The sequence below is a fragment of the Dermacentor variabilis genome, unplaced genomic scaffold (genome assembly GCF_050947875.1).
Source record: "Dermacentor variabilis isolate Ectoservices unplaced genomic scaffold, ASM5094787v1 scaffold_17, whole genome shotgun sequence".
In the NCBI taxonomy this organism is placed as follows: domain Eukaryota; kingdom Metazoa; phylum Arthropoda; class Arachnida; order Ixodida; family Ixodidae; genus Dermacentor; species Dermacentor variabilis.
In genome coordinates, this window is record NW_027460335.1 from 10668295 (window position 1) to 10687337 (window position 19043).

Sequence of the window (19043 nt, forward strand, 5' to 3'; positions counted from 1 at the left end):
CCGGTTTCGAGATATGGGCCGTAAAACTTACAGTAAAAATGCACTGTTCCATTTTTTTCTTTAGAAAAGCATACCCTTATCCATTTCAGCATAAAAGTAACCGGAACGTCAATGCATTTCGTCTAGAATCTTGAAACTAGTATCTCGAAACATGAATAATCTTGGCAATTCTCTATACATCGACACGCGTAGCGAACTAACTGGCTACAATCAGTAAATTGAACCGCGCCGTAAAGTAGTTTATTCAACCGGTAAATTAGGGCAGTTATGGTAATTCTTCAATTTAGCATTTGCATATCGCGTGGAAGTAATGGCCGCATCTTCCAATAATTTACCTTATGGCCGAGAATTATGCTACCAGCCAAAGAATTTTCTTTTGCGTTTCATGCAGCAAAAATAACACCTGGTATTCAACGCTTAAGGTGTGGAGTTGTGACCTATGTCGATTTTTCTTGTAAGGGTGCTGAAGCGACCGTCTTCACTAAGTGGTACCTGTGTCCAATATGTTTTAGGAGAAGTAATGTTACGTTGGAGGTTGCGATGCACCAACAAGGAAAGGTCGCTGATATAAAAATCAACCGTAAGTATTAAAGTACCACAGCAATTCGCTCTGCTCTTGAGAATTACAAAGCGCTAGCAAATCTCAGCAATTCCTGAAGGTGTATTGTCTTTAGTGTTATGACGCCAAATACTAAATTATTGTTTGATAAATATGTAAAGCCTGCATCAAAGACCGCGATAATTATGAGGGAAAAGACGAAGAGCTTACCAGAAAATATATAAAATTAAATGCGACAATGCCTTTACCTGGCTCGCATAGTTCCTAAGGAACAGCAGTGTCAGAATAGATCGTGCGCCATTCTTTCACGTTGTGCCATTTCTGTAGTTCTTCATTTGCGCAGTAAAGTATAACAGCATAATTTTACTGAAGCAGGGCGCTCCTACAACACGCGTTCTACAGTTGGTCGATTGTCTGAGCTGGGCATGACGTTCTTGCCCGGTCACCCGATGTACAGCAGGAGATTGTAGCCCGTACAATGTTTTTCTTTTTCCTGCTGACTCTTTTTACGGGATTATTATATTTATCAACTTATCGTCAGGAGCGCATGCGCGCGTGCTATATCCGAAATTTCTTTAACGTTGTTGTAGAATATTTGTGGAAAAGCCTTGTAAAATCAGACTTGGCGCATGATTTGGTGAATGTTGATGTTGCACACTCTAGAATGAACGGAAACTGCAGCGATAGCTCTGTAATGTATGTTGATATTTGCAAAAATAATGGATTTTCTTCACCTCTCATGTTTGGTTACGACGAACGGCAACGGTTCTTGGCGCTGTCATTGTGATTCGAGTGTTGTCTTTGCTTAGCTTCATAATTCCGCCCAATAAAGAAGTAATTTGAAAAAAAAAATAACTTTGGCGTTTTGCATGCGAAAACCCTGATATGAGTATGAGGCACGCCGTAGCAGGGGACTCCAGAATAAATTTGACCACCTTGGCTTCCTTAACGTGCCTCCAAGGCACACTACAAGTATTTGCATTTCGACCACAATCAAAATGCGGCTGCCACGCACAGGATTGCATCGTCAGCCTCCGTCTTAGCAGGGCAACATCAAAGCCGCTACGCTACCATGGAAGGCAGAGCTAAATTCCTAGCTGCCACATTTGGCGATGTTTACTTCTTCGCTTTCAATACAAGGTGCCAATTTGTGCTTGGTAGATGTTGACTTCAGGAGCAGACCTTGTTTAAAAGATAACTCCAATTTCTCTTTTGGGTAGAACGTAGGGCTGCTTCCTTTTGACAATAACTACCCGATACATGAGAGTGCTGGTAACAAAGTATTACTTTTGTGCAATTATTTCTGTGCATCACGGATGCTACTAGCAGCTCCAAAATAACTCTGTCTCTTGCTCCACCCCCCTCTTCCTCCACCCTTCAAAGCCGGAGGCCAACCACCCAAACACGTGTACCCAAAATACGAAGTTTTATATGCTACACAACACTGCATTATTACCGGCAACGTGCCGCAGCCAACGCGTAAGTAAACAAGACATTGATGTGTTTGTATAAAGAGTAGCACCAGCTCATATATTGAAGTTGTAAACTATCTGTATGTGTATGCTACAAAAAATTAAGATAATCAAACTTGAAACTTACAGGAATGGCAGGCACCGATTTGCTTCTAATTTAGAGTATTTATGATGGACTTTCTAATAAATTATTTTTCTGACACACAGTAGCCAGAATTATTACTACAGAGTACCGTACAAGGAACATGTAGAATACGATGTAGCCCGAATCTGTCTTTAACTACGTTACAAAAGCCATTGAAGAACCTGAAGGACCCTATCGCAGTTGCTTGACAATCCGTTAAGTTGTGATAATTCTATGTTTTGTGAGGACACTGTGTACTCTTTATATAACATACAGTTCTCAAGTATATAGTGCATTATAAAACTGATCTGCGATTAAAGTTATTGGGCCCGCTAGGTGTCATCCATTATGCGCCTTTGTGCTGCCCATATGATATCGTTACAATGGGGTGGGCTTATTTACCTATGAAACAAGTGTTGCCGCGCCCACACAGAGCCACTCCAAGGACAAGCGTACTTCGTCTTTTTCTTCATCCGTCGCTGCTGTCACATTAGCATAACACTCCTCACTTGACAGACGGAGCCCGCTGGGCGACTGTGACGTGCACTGAGAGTCACGGGGATGACAGCGTTTCAGGAGAGCGACAGAAACAAGCTGCGTCTTCTTAGAACGACAATACAATGAGACACGAGAAGAGCCGCAAAAGAATGTGTCACGTCACTTAAGCAACGGTGATGACGAAATGCCCGGTGTAGCGAGTCAGAAACATGTGTTATGGGCCGTGCTTCCCAAATTGTATCCAGATCTATATTATGTCCCCTTTCTCATACAACGCATTCATATGCCGTGAACCGTCGGTGATTTTGGGGCGGTCCTGGGCCGCCAGCGTACAGAGCTCAACTGTGCGACGTGCCTTCTCAGCGCAGCGGGATTTCTGGGCTATATAAGAGCCTGCATGAACTGTAAAAGGCAGAATGGTGTCAAGGAAGCTCTGGGATGGTTTAACATAAATAAGATAGAAGGGGCTGTTGCCGGTGGGTCCATGCTTTCTAGTATTGTAGGCGTATGTGACAATAGGAAAGATGTCAATGCAATTTACGTGCCTGGTATTGACATAGACAGAAAGTATGTTCGTCAAAGTTATCTTGGTGCGCTCGATCAGACCATTTCTTTGCGGGTGATACAGGGTCGCGCGGCGAAACTGACAAGCACAGAGACACAACATCTCTTGGACAACGTCGGCCACGAACAGGCGACCGCGATCACTCACAATCATACGAGTGGCCCATGACGTAGTATAACTAAAAGCAGCAGGAAGCTCGAAACGTCGATAGCCGTAGTTGTTGTCATCGCTGCTTCTTCAGCCTAACGTGTCAGATTGTTGACGCACACTATAATCCCACGGTTGTCGTTTGTTGATCGCGGGAATGGACCGAGAAGATCTACTTCAAGCATTTTAAAAGAAGCTCATGGTGGGGGTCATGGGGTGAAGAAGTCTAACCGGAGTAGTATTGGGATGCTTGAATTGCTGTCACTTGTCTCAAATGGCCACATACATTTTTATATTCCGCTGCATACTAGGCTAGTAGAATAGGCCTTGTATGCGGTGGTATGTTCTGCAGAAACCCATGAGCCTCGCAGCCGCATCATCGTGGATAGCCCGGAGCACGTATTAGAACACTGCACGAGCCCTCTCCTCAGGCCCGAGTGCGGCCCGAGCCCGAAAGTGCTTTGCGGCGGCCCGTGCGAGCCCGACTCAGTAGTTTCAAACCTGACCCGCATCCGGCCCGAGCCTGAAAGACTTGGGCCGGGCGGGTTTGTCCCATTGGCCCTTGAGCGTAACGAGAACATGGTTCAATTCTTCGTAATTGTGGAGATAATATCCGCCGTGGGACATGACATTTTCTATAAATAGTTTTGACTGTGTCGGCACTTTGTCTGGCATTGTTGCTGATAAATCAGCAGGTTAAATGAAAGAAAGATGATATATTCAACTCATTATACTCCTGCGTTAACCTGCGATATGAAAACCTGCTGTACATTTGCAAAATTGTTGCTCCATCCACCAGCGTGATGGTACAGGTGCGGCATGGTACAGATCACCTGAGCAAAATATAGCTAAGCGGGAGCAGGGGCAAAGTGAGCGCGCGCCAGGGAGAGCGAGGAAGAGGTAATCGCGTTTGTCCTCCTCGGCCGTAGCACAGGCTCTGCATCACTGCCCACGCGACTGAACACACTCTAGAATGTGTGTGAAACTGGCGACACTGATGCATATAATATGACACTGGGAGGAGGACAAGTCTCCTTTTAGCCTCATAGCCTCTTCCTAACCTGAAGCATGGGATGTTGTGCTGCACAGTTCTAGCCTGGACACCCAACTCCATAACTCCATGCCGTAGAATGATTTGAGGAAGTAGCCATGGAGCATCGATTGATGGCTATCTGTCCCGCTTAAGAAAGCACGCCTAATCACCCCACCTGAAGCTGACAAAATAAAGCTTTGCTACCTATTGTAGGCAGTTTTACCAGTGACATACCCGGCGTATTACAGGCTTGATGGAGATCCGGGGCTATGATGGGGTTGATCGATTCCCGGGACAGACCCGACTCCTTCCCGGGCCGCACTACATACGTTAGCCGACCCGAGCCCGGCCCGTGGGCTGAGCCGGGCCCGGGCCTGTTCAGTGCTCTTGCATGTTTGTTCTAAAATTCTTAGGAGAGATTAAGTGGAGGTGGGCACTATCAATCACGTAATGCTTTTTGTGGACCAGGCCATCTTGCAATCGGATAACAAAGCCATTGTTACCTGTTAGCTGAGCAGCTGGCGTGAAGAGGGCATCCAGGCTGCGGTCGGCATACTGCTCTTCCCAGAAGATGGCCAGGCAGTCAGAAACTCATCGAAATTGTCGGCGTCGCATGCTGTCGGTGTCACATGTTGGTATAGGGAGCTTCTAAACGCAGTCGGCGTCCGCATGATGGTGGCCGCTGTTGTAACTCACTGCAAAGTAAATTTTCTGCAAAAGTAGCGCCCATCGAGCAAGGCGACGAGACGGATAGTGCAGAGAGAGAGAGGGGGGGCAAAGGAAGGACAGGGAGGTTAATCAGAGATTATCTCCGGTTGCCTATCCTGTACTGGGGAGGGGCAAGGGGATGCCATAGGTAAAAGAGAGAAGAATAAGATTTAAAAAAAAAACATTACACACACATGCACGTACACACAGACTGTTTTTGTGGCCAATGTCACGCAGCCCGCAAAGGCGTTCCTAGTGTTACGCAGAGTCACCGTACAATCCTACGTCACACAGTGCAGTCACAATTTGTCAGAAAGTCCAGTGTCTTAAGTACCGCCGCAGCGCCTTCATAGCGGATCGCACTGATGTTCGCGTAGGCCAGTTTCCGGGGGCCTTGTGTTCTGTCAATGGGCGCTTGTCCAGTTTGTCTAGGGTGGCTGAGAGGACTGCTCTTTGCAGGTTGAAACGAGAGCACTGACAAAGAAGGTGCGAGATTGTTTCATGGCACCCGTAGAAGTCACAAAGTGGGCTGTTGGCCATTCCGATAACAAAAGAGTACCCATTTGAAAATGCTACTCCAAGCCATAGACGGACTAGAAGGGTGCCGTCACGTCGTGTAAGCTCGGGCGGAATAAGGAGCTGTAAATTAGGGTCCAGGGTATGAAGGCGTGCACTTGTGAAATCGGATAAATTTCATTGAGCTACTGTCAGTTCATGTGCATATACGGAGAGTTTTATCGCTGTGTCGGCTATCGAAAGAGGAATGGCAACGCAGTTGACGCCGTCATGGGCAGATCGGGCAGCTGCGTCTGCTCGATCATTGTCATGTATGCCACAGTAACTAGGCAACCACTGATATAATATATCGTGTCCTTCGTCAACTATGCGATGGTGGACTTTTCTGATCTCTGCGACGAGCTACTCATGTGACCAATGACGCAGTGCTGAGAGTACACTCTGCAGAATACACTGAGTACACCCCGCACGCTGGGCTACCAGTTCAGCAGCTGCCGTGGACGATACATGTGACGCTTTTAGCTTATTTTGACTGATCTTGTTGGTATCACCACAGCAGCAGCTGAACTTGCTGATGTGACTGAGCCATCGATGTAAACGTGTACGCGGCCACTGTGCACCTCATGTAAAAGTTCTAATGTGGCCTGTTTCAGTGCAAAAGACGGCATGTTAGCCTTCTTCGTCATTCCTGGGATGGTAAGGCGTATTTCAGGTCTGTGCAGGGACCATAAAGGTGAAGATGGCCTTGCTGCAGGCACATAGTTCGATGGCACTGAGGTACGACGGGCAACAATTATACGACTGAAAGTTGCCTGTGGCCTTTTTGCGGGTAGAGCGGCAAGATGGTGACAAGGTAGTCGGGCAACGTGCCGAATATGCGCCCTGAGATCGTCGTTTGCCAAGTACGTTGATACTGGGTGATCTCGAGCTATAACAATCGTGGCCGCTGTAGACCCACACCTTGGAAGACCGAGACACATCCTTAGAGCTTGCATGTGTAGCCCTTGGAGTACACGCAGGTTTGTTTTGCAGGCGTTACCAAGCGCAGGGAGGCTGTATCTTGCGAAACCAAAGAACAAGCGTTCTAAAGCTGCAGCATTGACCGCACCGATGTGCCCCACGACTTCCAACCGAGACATTGGAGGAGATGTATTATTGTCATTAACCTCTTGTTTAGGTATGAAACGTGCGGGCTCCGTGATAGGTTGCGGTTGATAGTTACCCCTAAAACACGGTGTTTCCGTGCGTTTCCGACTACTTGTCCATATTGACACTTACAAAGTAACGCTTCATTACCTTCCAAGGGAATGTAACAAGGCAGCATTTCTCTGGAGACAGCTTTAAGTGCTGTTTTCGCAAGTACAGTGATGTTAAGGCCGCTGCTTTTTGTAGCCGTGCTCGTGCCTGCAGTCGTGCTACAGCAGACGCCGAAATGCAGATGTCGCCGGCATATATTGATACTTGAACTGTGTTGGGCAAGCATCTGACTAAACCAAAGAGCGCTAGGTTGAATAGCGTAGGGCTCAACACTCCACCTTGCGGTACTCCACGGAACGTTTGGTGTTGAGTCGTGGCACCATCGTCCGTCATCACGAAGAAATGCCTGCCGGTAAAATACCTGCACAGCCACGGAAAAGTGCGCCTACCGATTTTGGCTTCAATAAGAACCTCTATAATGCCCCAATGTGCTATATTCTCATAGGCACTTTTATGTCAAGGAATAATGCCACAGTGAGTCGTTTCAGACGTTTTTGATGTTAAACACACGTGACCAAGTGGATGACATCCATGGATGAGTGCCCACGACGGAAGCCAGCAGCATCTGGGTACACGTTTTAATTTTCCAGGTACCATTCCAGGCGCGTCAAAATCATTCTTTCCATTACTTTCCCTATGCAACTGGCCAGAGCGATGGCGCGGTAAGATAACAAATCTAACGGCGATTTACTTGGTTTGAGAAGTGGAACGAAGCGGCTGCATTGCCATTCACGTGGAACTAAGCCGTTGTGCCAAGAGTCGTTGTAATGGCTTAGCAGCATGAGTCGTGCTTTCTGCCCAAGATTGGCGAGCGCCGCATAGGTAACGCCGTCCGGCCCAGGTGTCGAAGAGCGCCTACAAGTCGCCAGTGCCGCTTCAAGCTCCTCCACCGAAAACATTACATCCATGCGGGAATCCCGTGGCACAGGAGTGGCTCATGGTGTAAGTGCGCTTTAGAGCTGCAAGCTGGCAAGTCTAGAGCAAAGTTCTTCAGCAATGACAATTTCGCTGCGACTTTGGTGAAAAGTGAGGCATTTCAAACGAACACGCTGTTGCGGTGATACGCAAAGTCCACGCATGGTTCGTCATATCTGAGATGATCGCTCACGTGGATCCAACGACTCACAGAAACATTTCCATCTTTGTGATTGTAGTGCATCAATGCGGTGTTAAATCTTCTTTTGTATCCGCCTTGACCCTCCGGGATCATGGAAGGATTTAGTTCTCCTGTATCTTCTTCCAGCTCACCGGCGAATTGCTCGTAGTCACTGCAGTTCGGCTTCAAATTATTCATATTTCGGGAAAGGCTGAAAACCACGCGTAGCCTCTTGCATGGCTTTTTGAATTTCGTGTTACACACTTGAATGGTTCCCTTGCTGACATACTTCCTCCATGCGCGACCGAAATGCCAACTAGTCAACTCGCCGGAGGGTCTTCGAGGAGCATTTATATGGTCCCTTGATCTTCAGGCACATCAAAATGTGGTCGCTTCCATGCGACTCGATGTCTCGAAACCACTGCATGTTTCTTTCAAGACGCCGAGAAACCAGGGTCAAGTCTAGGCAGCTGCTGATTGTAAGCCCGCCTAAATATGTCGGACTACCTTCGTTGAGGTAGTAAAGGTCGTGCTGTGTGGCAAAGGATGCTAGTCTCCTTCCCCTGGAGTCCATCTTCAAACTCCCTAAAAGCGGATGGTGAGCATGAAAATCTCCGGTGAGAATTGTAGGACCGGGTGTCGCTGATAGCGCGTCGTGCAGTCGTTTAGAGTCCCAGCCACTTGAAGGAACAATGTAAACAGTGACGAGTGTGAACGTAAGCATATTCGTTTTCACAAGTAAACAAACGTACTGGTTGTCGTCGTGAGGCGACACTGGGTGCAACACGTATGACAGATCACATCTAATATATACAATTACCTTGCTCACATCACCCCAGGTAGAGGACATGAATGCCTCGTAGCCAGAAATGCGTGCAACATTCTGAACGCTCCGTTCGCAAATTGCGAGGATGGGAAAACGGTTTTCGAAGAGAAAGTGTGTCAAATCTGAAATTCTCGATTTGAGACCACGGGCATTTCACTGCAATAGAGATGCTTTCTTGACTTCCTTGTGGAAGGTAAGCGAGAGACGGGCCACGGGGCTATGCGACGCTTTCAAGTACTGGAGCCAGCGCGTCTAGTACTTGCAGTGCGCTACGAGCAGCCGAAGTGTCCATGTTTGTCAGTAGTAGATGCATGACATTCGTGAGCGATTTGAGCATAGCACTTGTGAATCCTTGTCTCGCATTTGGTCAACTGAAGTGATATTTCACGTTGAGTGGCGAGTCATGTGCTGTGGCTCTGGCGCGTGGCATGTCTTAAGCAGTGCTGGCCACACCTTACTTGATGAAGCATGAATAGCATGGCCGCTTTTATCGTTGCCATTCGTGCTCTTACTGGAGACAGGTGGAACAGGAGGCGGCATTGCCAGACGACACATTTTCCTTGAACCGGTAGAGGTATTCCTAGACTTTCGTTCCCGGGAGCGATGTCGCCTTACCGCCTCAGAAGCATCTCTGTGCGAGGATCCGTCTCGGGGCATCTTTCTCAAGATTTTCTGCTCTTTCTTTAGGCGTCGACAGTCTTCTGAGGATGCGGCGTGCGAGCCTTGACAATTCGGGCACTTTCACTCTGTTGCACGGCAAGTGCCGGTGTTGTGTTGTTCGGAACATCATGGGCACATCGTTGTATTTCGGCAGACAGCACTCACATGTCCAATTCTTTGACACCTTCTACACTGAAGTGGTTTCAGTACGAAAGGTCGTACCACATGCCGAAAGTGGCCGACCTTTACATGTGACGGTAGGCAGTCACCTCTAAACACGAGCCTTACACAGGTCGACTTGCCAAGGCGCCGAGCTTGTAGTAAGGCAACACCATCTGTTGCAGGTTTGATTAAAATTGGCAGGTCGCTGTCGCTAATCGATGTGTCAGTATCATAAACAACACCCGCCATGGCTTCGCTGTCCTGCAAAATGAGGCAGTGGACATTGATGTTTCCCAGGAGCTTTACTACCATCAAAGCATTCATTGCGCTTCGGTTGTGCACATCAATAGCCAGGACGTTCTTTCGAGTATTAACTCTGGTATCCTTAATTTCTCCTGGGGCAAGAGCCTCCAGAGAAACAGAAATTGCTTGCCGATGAAGGCGGTTAAAGTGACCGGCAGGTGTGTCCAGCACAAAAAGAATTGTGTTGTGCCGATGACCTTCGTTGTGGCATGACGGTAGACTTACTTGACGAAAACAATCCGCTGATGTTTCTTCTCTTGGCCTTCCAGTGTGCCACTCTTTCGAAGCCCTCGTCATCTGAGGTGTCATCGCTTGAGCAGGAGTGCAACACAGTGTCCTCGCTGTCAGCTTGACAAGCAGGGCGATTTCGTTTCCTGCCGAAGCAGTCACGTCGCGTCGGCATTATGCCGATTCAACTTCCATTACCGCGCCAATGGGAGCGGCGTCTCCAAGTAAAACACGGGAAAAAGCCGAAAAAACTGCAGCGCGAAGGAACAGTGGTCTCTACAAGAATCACTTTGTCTTCTTCTCCCGGATAGCGCAGACTAACCAGTCAACATAGTAGGCAGAGATAATCAACGATTGTAAAACGGCTTTCTTAGATATATTGGCGGAAATAATGGACAGCAAATACGACAGACAGGCTCTCCTCCTCTGTGATGGTGTAGTTCTGTTCAACCTTGCTCAATGAACGGCTGGCGTAGGCAATGGTATGCCCGGTGGCATCAAAACGCTGCACGAGGATGGCGCCAAGGCTGATTCGACTCACCTGGGTGTGCAATTCTGTTGTGGCAGTGGCGTCAAAACAACGAAGTTGAGGATAGAAGATAGTAGGAACTTAAGGTGACGAAACGAGCAATCGCAATCTGCTGTACAGATAGTTGACTTATCTTTGCACGGCAACAAAGTCAGGGAGTTGGCGGTATGCACAAAGTTGGGCAAGAAACTTCGGAAGTATGAGAAAAGACCCAAGAAACATCCAAGCTCGCGTTGTGACTGCGGTTGTTTGAAGTCAATAATTATAGCGACCATTTGTGGGTCTGGTCGCAAGCCGTGCTTGTCCAGTACTAGCGCCTCTCGTTGGCCCAATCGAGATTTCTTTGAGTTGAGAGTAAGGGCAACTTGTTCAAGACGCGTCAAAAGAACGTGAAGTCGATGATTGTGCCCTGCGAGAGTATAACCAGAAAGGAAACCTCATCAATATAACATAAACAAATGCAGCATTTTAGGCCACGCAGTACTGCGTCCATATCCTTCATAATGTGACAGGCGCGTTGCGCAAGTCAAACGGCATGACGCTGAATTCTAACTGTCCCTCTGGTGGCACAAAAGTGATTTTGCCTTTCGAGGCTGAATGCAGTTATCCGGTCGGAAATTCACGGATGAAAATTAGGATATGGAATGAAGACAGTCGATAACGTCATCGATACGGGAAGTGGATACACATCCTATTTGGCCACAGAATTGAGACGCCTGTAGTAGACAGAAGGGTTGCTGCGCGGACAATGAGCCGCTTCAAAGACAAGCGTATTTCGCCGTCCCCTTCTTCCGCACATGCTTTGGCTTTAGCATAACAATATCAATCGCCCAACGAAACCTTGTTAAACGACAAATAGGACCAATTCACTAGCTTTGTTTTCAGTAAGTAGGGATGGGCGAACATTCGAATGTTTGAATACAAATCGCATATAACAGCTTAACTGTTCTTATTCGTATTCGAAAATGAACTATTTGGTGCTGTCGAAAATTTAAACTGGTCATCAATATCATCATTATCAGCCTATTTCATGCTTACTGCAGGACGAAGGCCTCTCACTGCGATCTGAAATTGTCCATGGCCGGCGCCAGCCAATTCCCAATACCGCCCGCGAATTTCCTCATTTCATCGCCCCACCTAGTTTTCTGCCGTCCTCGACTGAGGTTCCCTTCTCTTGGTACCCATTTTGCAACCCTAATGGACCAACGGTTATCGAACCTGCCCCTTTACATTACCTGCCCAGTTCCATTTTTTCTCTTAGTGTCAATCAGAATATCGGCTATACCCTTTTGCTCTCTGATCCAAACCACTCTCTTTCCGTTTCTTACCATTATGCCTAGCATTCTTCATTCCATCGCTCTCTGCGCGGTCCTTAACTTGTTCGCAAGCTTCTTTGTCGGTGTCCAAGTCTCTGCCCCATCTGTCAGCACCGGTAAAATGTAATGATTGCACATGTTCCTTTTCAATGATAAAGGTAAGTGTTCAGTCAGGAGCTGTACATGAGCAATCAGTGCTGACTTGAGATGACCATGAAAGCGTTCCACGAGGCCATTGGTTTGGGGATAGTAGGTGGCTGTGCGCAGCCGATCCGTGCCAAGCAAGCGAAGAAGCTCTCGAAAGAAAGCGTACTTGAATTGCTGTCATCTCTCAGTAACAATTTTGGTAGGGCATCCGAACCGGGTGACCGACGCTGTGACAAGAGCTGCCATGACCGTTGCAGAAGGGCTGTCTTGAAGTGGCCTTGCTTCTGGCGAACGGCTAAACCTCTAGATAGAGGTTATCAGGCAACGAAATCATTATCAGGTTGGAGAAACTGGCGTGCTGGGAGAACAGGATACCTATGAACTTTTGTCCGGGTGCACATGCACGGATCCAGTCGGGTACGTTGGCGTTTATTCATGGTCATACAGAGCGCAATGCAATAAGGCGTTACGTATCTTGGACACCGGGGTGAGCGAGCTGGTGCAGTGTGTCAAAAAGCTACTTGCTTAACTTGCTAGGGACAAATGGTCTCGGTGCGCCTGTAAAAGTGTGGCAGACGCGTGTGACCCCATCAAGCAGGATATCGACCAGCCGTAGTGCTGTTTTCGAAGAGCGTAGTTGAAGGAGCTAGGAATTACCTTGATATGCGGCGAGTGTCTGCACATCTGGTCACGTAGGAAAAGCAGTTGCTGTGACGACGTTCACACGGCTAAGGGTGTCAGCAGGTACAATCTGCTCGCCGCTTACATGTCAGATGTCAGTGGAGAATTCCGAAGTAAACAAGAGATGGCGTATTTCTCGTGCTATATGTGCTGACGATATTTTGTAAAGCACATACGTCAAACGCTTGTGATTCGTTAAGACGGTAAAGCGTCGGCCCTCAACGATATTGCAAAAGAGACGACTGGCGAGGTAAATTCCAAGCTACTCAAACCGAAAGTGCTGTGGTGAGCTAGGGTAGGAGCGAGTTTCTTTGACAAGAAGGCTATGGGTTGCCATGAATTATCGATGCGCTGCTGGAGAGCCGCTCCCATGGCTATGATGGACACGTCCATCATGAGGGCCAATGATGCTATGGGGTTAGCATGTGCGAGATGCACGGCGTTTTCTAATGTGCCCTTGACCATGATGAAGGCGCATTCAATGGCGGCGTCTCAATGCAGCGAGGATGTCTTGTTCTTGTTGGTAAGGACGCGATCCAGACGCGCCGCTATGGCACCACAGTTCCTGATAAATCGGCGGTAAAATTTAACCCTACCGAGGATTTGTCGCAGCTTTGTGATCGTTGTGCTCTTGGGGAAGCTCTCTGCTACTTCAATTTTTGATGAAAGTGGCCGAATGCTACTAGCATCGGGGTGATGTTCTGGAAACTCCAAGTTGTCAGCACCAAACTCGCTTCTGAAAACGTCGATGACGATGCCATACTCAGATAGTCGTTGGAGCAAAAGTCGTAGACGTAAATGCTCTTCGACGCATTTTCTCAATACCAACAAGTCCTCGACGTCGACGAAGGGTAATCCATGTTTTGCTGTTTCAATAAAACGTTGGAAAGACTGTGTGGCGTTCCTGAGGCGAAACGGCATTTGCAGAAACTCGAAGCGTCCGATTGGCCTTGCAATGGGCGCCTTAGGTATCTCTTGCTCAGCCACAGGTATATTGTGGTAGGCACGGGCAAGGTCCATCTTTAATATAACAGGGTCTCTTAAATTATATCTTAAGAGGTGAACGGTAAAAACCTACTCTTCCTCCTCTTATCTTTCGCCTCTTTCTCATTGTCTCTTTCTCTTCTTTTTTTAGTCGTTACTGCTCACTACTAAGCATTTTAGTCATTTCTAATCAATTGTGGTCCTTACAATTTGTCGTTAGACATATTGGCCATTTCATAGTCAATATTTGTCATTACTGGTCATTACGAAGCATTTTGTAATTTCTAATCAATTGTAGTCGTTACATGTCGTTAGACATTGGTCATTTTCTAGTCATTACAAGTAGCTAGTAATTGCAGTCCTTACTACTTATTACTAGACATTTCCAGTCATTTCTAATCAATTGTGGTCATTAGAAGTCGTCGTTAGACATGTTGGTCATTTCGGAGTCATTAGTAATCACTACCAGTAATTATTAGTCGTTACCAGTCATTCTTAGCCTCTACCAATCTCTATTATAACGTTATCATTCACTAACTGCCACTATGAAATATTTTTCATTCTTTAACCCGCCTTTAATCTGTCTTCATATGGAGTGATCACGCTTCGGCGGACACTGCCCCATGAGCCTAGACTTAATGAAAAGATATTGGCGCCGTGCAGAGCGACGGTGAAATCTTGTGTGTTGGGTAAAGGGTACCGATCTGGTATAGTCTTAGTATTTATACACCTGTAGCCCCTAAATTGCCTGCAGTAGCCTGATTTCTTAAGCACCATGTGGAATGGAACAGCCCATTTAATGGTGGATGGGCAAATAATGTATAATTCCGACATGTGCTCGAATTCTGCACGTCCCAATTAGTTTTTGTACGGAGCAAGTCGACGTGGCCGGAAGAATGCAGGAGGTCCGCAAGTGATTAGGTGTCGCACGTCATGGCAGACGATTGTTGTTAAGTAGGGCGACGCGGTGAGTTCAGGCGATTCTCGCAGCAAATCCGAGAAGGATCCATTGGAAGCCGCAACGCTATAGAGTGCTAAATTTGTGGTCTCCGGCGCTGCAATGTCTTGCAGAGAGACAGGTTGTCGGATCCAGGAGATGTCGCTTGGCGTCTGCAATGAGGTCGTGGTATGTGAGGAAATCATCATCGATAATAACAGAAATAATGTCGGGAACCACGAACAAGCATCGCAACGCTCTTCGCAGGCCCAGGTTATGTGCGAGCGAGCGTTGTCAAAATATCGAAATGCGAGTTCCATTCACAGCTTGTATGTACAGAATGGGAGCATCTGTGTGATGCGCTCGTCTAGCAGGTAGAATGCTGTGCCCCGTGTCGGTCGCGAAGCGTTACCCAGTGACCTTATCGATGACGTAGAAGAGGCGACTTGTGGTGCGGCCGTGACCGAATTCATCGCCGCTAGAGGTCCGTCGGACGGTTTGCTGACCAAGAGCAACGAAGAAAGGAGCGACGTACTTCGGCAACAAAGCGGCAGTGATACCAGAAGTTGGCTGGCTGATCTGCTGCACCGTAGCGCTGGCACTCGCTGGAGGGACCGCGCTGACGAGATGGAGATAGGCGATTACGACGGGAATGAGAATAAAGGTTCCTACGAGTGATAACCACCAGGAACTCGTTGAGTGCATCGCACAGCTCAGCCACGGGAAATGGTCTCGAAGCTGTCTGTCGTCGGTTTGGAGGTAAAGAACGCGCAGTGCGCGACGCTGACGCCGACATCACAGCTGCAACCAGCCGATGGGGATTGGCAACTTCCATCTCTTTGTCGGCCAATGCAGCGAGCTCTGACAGATGGTGGGTTGAAGCAGTGGCCAGCACCATCTGGACTTGAGTAGCCAAGCGCTGAAGGAATAGCTTACCCACAGAGGCGTTGTCCGTGGGGGAAAGCGCGTGGGCCGAGAAGCTTAAGCATTCGGCGTAGCAACTGACTTGGGCATTGATTGCTCAGCTGCTCGAATGAGAGTAGCTGTTGTATTCGTGTGTACTCCGGCGTAGCTGCCGAATCCAGTATGGCGCCCTTGGTTGCATCACAACACACCACTGGGAGGGTGGGCGCAAACGAAAGGAGAAGATTGGCAATCTCCTGGATGACGGCTGCAGGAAGCGCGTCTATTACAATGAGGTACTTGCGGGCTTGTGACATTATCCGCGAAAGCTCGAAACAGGCCTCTTCTTGGACGAACCACGTCGTCGGGTTCTGCTCGCAAAATTCTGGCAGGCGGATGACGTCGAGACAAGCGCAGCGGTTGAAGCGAGCTCAGCGGCTTACCGGTTGGGCGAGCCTTGCTGGCGTTTTTCGTCGGTGTTCGACATGCCTCCATTTCCTTTCTGTGTGGCGCGTTGTTACCAGGCACAGGACTCGTGTTAATCCAGATGTCCGCGGTCACCAATTGTACAGCACATGAGAGAGAGACCACGTGGCGTCATTCCAGCACCGGAGCTCAATTTCTACTAAGCTTTATATCTGCGTTCCCAAGCCAGAGCTAAGCTCCCACGCCACTCGTGGCAGCTCCTGACTTCGTCATCTTTCCTAAGATGATCGCGTCGATGACACTGGTGCTACCAGTCAATGGGTAGCGCTTTCGAGACGGCCGCTTATGTCCTTAGTTCTCACTTAATATCCTACAGGTTTTCTGTTTGCCTGCAGCTCCTGAAGATATGGATGCAGAAGCTCCACGCGTTCGTCCCGAAGAATGCCTCAGTAGTTGACAAAGGTAACACCGGACCGGTTGTCCCTTATAGATATTTTTTCGTGACAACCTTGTCTGTTATGTCCTCCTTAGGGTGACTAGCACCATTATCTTGAGCTCTTGGGCCTTTCAACGGTCTTGTTCCATCGGCTTCACCTACACCTCCCTTTTTTGGGGAGAAATGCCGTCTTGGGTTATGCTTTCCATTTGGATGCGTGCCCTCGGCAGTCAGTCTTCGCCGCGTCCTATACTGATTATTTAGCCGAGTCGCATTTTCTATCGGGTCTGCAGCCTGTATATCCAGCATCCAAGGCCTCAGTCGCTGCAGAGTGCTCGAGTTGTTCGAGACATGCATTCTAAAACCCTTTTCCACTTACATAGACTAAGGCTCCCTTAAGTCACACAACGATGTTTACTTCCATACCGCACGCAGAAACAGAAAGTTTGCGCGAGGTCTCAAAGCGAACTTGGTTTTATGTTGTTCGTCCCTCTGAAACGCAGCCTGAACGCTTCCGGTGTAAGTCAATTTCTCCTCAGGAGCGTTGACTTCATTACAGCGAAACTGTTTATGGGGACCCTGTTTTGTCGTTGTTGGACTTCTCTAAAGAGGGGCTACGTGTCCTAGCGGGAGAGGAAAAGAAGAGCTCAACAAGGGGAAAGGGGTTGGAGTGACGCCTGTCCCTCTGTGAGAATGATATCTATACGCAAATCTTGTACGGTTGTCATAGGATGCATTTTGTGTGATCGACCCAGATATCAGCATCGAACCAGATATCAGCAGTGCCCAGAGATTGAAACGCGATACTAAGCGCGCATGCCGGCAGTCACGTCAATACAATTCAACCAATCGCCAAACGACTGCTGCGCCCGCATCTCCAGCGGTGGGCCTTGCGTCCAACACACGCACCTTTGGATAAGTGGTTCCGCACATACCATCCTAGCTACAACTGAGGGAAGACCACGAGTAGTGCATGCTCCTGAGGAAGAAGCTGCCAGCCGAAAAACCGAAAATGAGGTGAACGAATCATGAAAAGGAAGATTTACTGTACACGCTGCTTGCGAAGTTTGACATGCATGGTGTAACACTCGGTGTAACTAACACAGCTTCACGTTCGACCATCTTCGTGGGCTAAAAGCGGCGGTAATTTTTCCTCGTAGCCCCCGCTTCTATCGGCTTGAGCTTTGTGACTGCACTTGTCAACGAAGTCACCAACTGCTGCGACCATGTGCCCGGAGCGAAGTTACACCTCTTGCAAGTTCTTTCTATTTGAGCTTATGACAAGGCAATGTCGTCGACGACCTTTTGTAGTTTAATCCGCTAGTCCATACAACATAGTTTGAAATCACTTGGCGTACTTGAATTGTCACGGCACTCGCCTTCTTAATGTCAAGCTACAGCTTTCTATTCTCTTGGTCTGTCATCTCTTCTTTATGTTCTTTCTGCTTCATACCAGCCCCACGTTGAGACACATGCAACAGCGATGAGACGCTCGCACATATTATCCCTGTCTGCCCACTATATAGTGCCCAGAGAGGAGTGATCTGCAGAGTACTGGACCAGTTGGACAATCGCCCACTATCAGAACTCTAAACATTTAGGTCACTGCTCCGAAAGAACATCCGCGTTGCAGGCCTTACTTGCGTTATTAAGGTTCCTGCGGTCTACGGGGCTTCACGATAGACGTTAAGAACGCCGCCCCCTACCGCTCTATAGTGTACGCGCTTTGTTCGTGCTCGTCTCTCTTTCTCTCTATACCTCCATACACTCTCTCTTTTTATCCCCCTTAACGCTTCATCGCGTGCAGGGTAGCCAAGCGGAACCACCTCTGATTAACTTTCCTGCCTTTCTCTGTATTTTTTTCTCTCTCTCTTTCTCTTTCGTATTCTTGTCGGTCAGTCAGTCACTCAGTCAGTCAGTGTTTTATTTTCCCCAAACAAAAACATCTGTGAAAAAGGGGAGACGGCAAAAAAGCAGCGGATACTGCAGCTTCACTAAGCACCGTCCACCCTGTAAGAGCAATGACAGGGTAAATATGCAAGCATAAAGAGAATTATACAAGCAAAAAGTGAATAATTAAGGTGACAGGGTTAACACAAAAGCGAAAGCAAATAATTATTATACACCAGTACGAAAAATAATAGTACATATAGGATCATTTTTGCTCATAATAAAGCAAGAGAAAACAAATTGGCATCGTAGTTCTATGCTTAGTGAAAACTTAATGATATAAAGCAATACACTTTAAGGAATGCGCAGTTAAAGAAACAATGTAACTACATTGGTGGCGTTTAATGTTTTGATTTCAATGTCTTGCTGCTCATATGCGTTAAGAGTGCTTCTTAATGTGTGGCTAAGCATTTGCGTTCCGTGAATAGTGCGTGAGAATGGAGTTTTCCAGGGGAGTTTATATCGATGGAAGTAAATACTTTGAGTAGGTTCAAGATTTGCAAGTGTGAGAAATGTGTGGAGCTTCCCGCGATTTGCACTAATGTAGGATTGTAGCAGCCTGCATTTGTATATATTGTTC

General features: G+C 47.7%; 1 long non-coding RNA gene across 1 annotated transcript in view; it reads left to right on the forward strand.

The window, feature by feature from the left end:
* Nucleotides 1–416: 416 nt before the first annotated feature.
* Nucleotides 417–19043, forward strand: part of LOC142568160 (uncharacterized) — a 35270-nt gene continuing 16643 nt past the window's right edge. The window contains exons 1-2 of the long non-coding RNA XR_012825381.1: nt 417–580; nt 1943–2038. This is a non-coding gene — a long non-coding RNA (uncharacterized LOC142568160). The remainder of the gene's footprint in view (nt 581–1942; nt 2039–19043) is intronic.